This window comes from Mauremys mutica, chromosome 4, assembly GCF_020497125.1.
Source record: "Mauremys mutica isolate MM-2020 ecotype Southern chromosome 4, ASM2049712v1, whole genome shotgun sequence".
Taxonomy (NCBI): domain Eukaryota; kingdom Metazoa; phylum Chordata; order Testudines; family Geoemydidae; genus Mauremys; species Mauremys mutica.
The window spans coordinates 134,683,947-134,685,098 of record NC_059075.1 but is presented as its reverse complement, the minus strand read 5'-3'; the positions used below and the strand labels follow the sequence as shown (position 1 = coordinate 134,685,098).

The 1,152-nt window shown below is 42.7% G+C and overlaps 1 non-coding gene across 1 annotated transcript; it reads right to left on the bottom strand.

Annotated features, from left to right (window-relative positions):
* Nucleotides 1-593: 593 nt before the first annotated feature.
* LOC123370552 lies at nt 594-787 on the bottom strand. Its single transcript, XR_006579453.1, has one exon. It is a non-coding gene; the product is annotated as a U2 spliceosomal RNA (small nuclear RNA).
* Nucleotides 788-1,152: the final 365 nt, after the last annotated feature.

Genomic DNA, 1,152 nt, shown 5'->3' with positions numbered 1-1,152 from the left:
TCTCCCAGGAAGAAACGGCATGTGACGTTTGCAATGAACTCGCTCTTAGGATAATGTCAAACACTGAAAGGGAAACACTCTGTATGATATACTTCATCATTGTACATTCAGGGGCAAGAGTCAGGATCTGATTATTAGTAGCTATTAATTGTATTGTGGTGGCATCTATGGCTCCCACAGTTTTTCTAAGTTCTATACAAACAAAAGGACAAAAAGAGTGTCCTGGTCCCCTGAAGATCTGCACTAGGAATGATTCTGGGGTCAATTCTCTGGCCTGTGCGATTCAGGAGGTCAGACTAGATTCCAGTCTAAAGTACTTGTGCTATCTGCTAGTTCTACCCACAGATCCCACTACTGACCTGGGGAGGCCCATCCAATTGGTCTCCAGGGAGGAGAGGGGAATTTTATCTGTCTCGTTCAGCTGTTGAATTGGGGCTTCTTAGGATAGTTCCACTACTGGAGTTTTACATGGAGGTTCAAGCTGGAATTGTGCAAAGCTGTGAATGTAAAAAAATTAGCAAAAAGTGAGAGCACAGACTGGGGATGAGGGGCACAGAGGCAGCGATTCCCAGTGTGGGTAAGGGGGGGTGTTCAGAGACAGCCCCCCTAGAGTCACAGGGAATGGCACTTTGGGGCAACACTTTCCTTTCAAATAAAAGGTAGGGTTGAATCAATTTAATATACAGTCCTCAAATTGAGGACATATCAGATATTAAACTGATAAGAATAGATACAACTTAAAACATAATGTTTGTATGTCACGGTCCAAGAGACACAGACAAGGCTTTCATCTCAGGGCCCAAAGACCAAAACCATCAAGACACTCGATCATAGGCTTTGATAGGCCAAGAGACTACTTGCACTTTGATCTTAGCAGGGTAGTTTGCTCAGAACAGCACCCCAGACACTTAAGTGGTTGGGAGAGCAGGGCTAAGTCTGCAAAAAGGGCAGGGAAGAGGGTGAGATCAGCCTTATAGGGGATTAGCGCTGGTGGAAAATTTGATAGAACAGTTTTCCATTGGAAAATGCAGTTTCCATTTTAAGGAAACATTTATGAAAAATGAATCTATTTTGACAAAATTTGATGGGAGAAAGCCTAAACAAATCACTGAAACTACCACTTGCATTAGACTGCTCTATTATATTAAATAT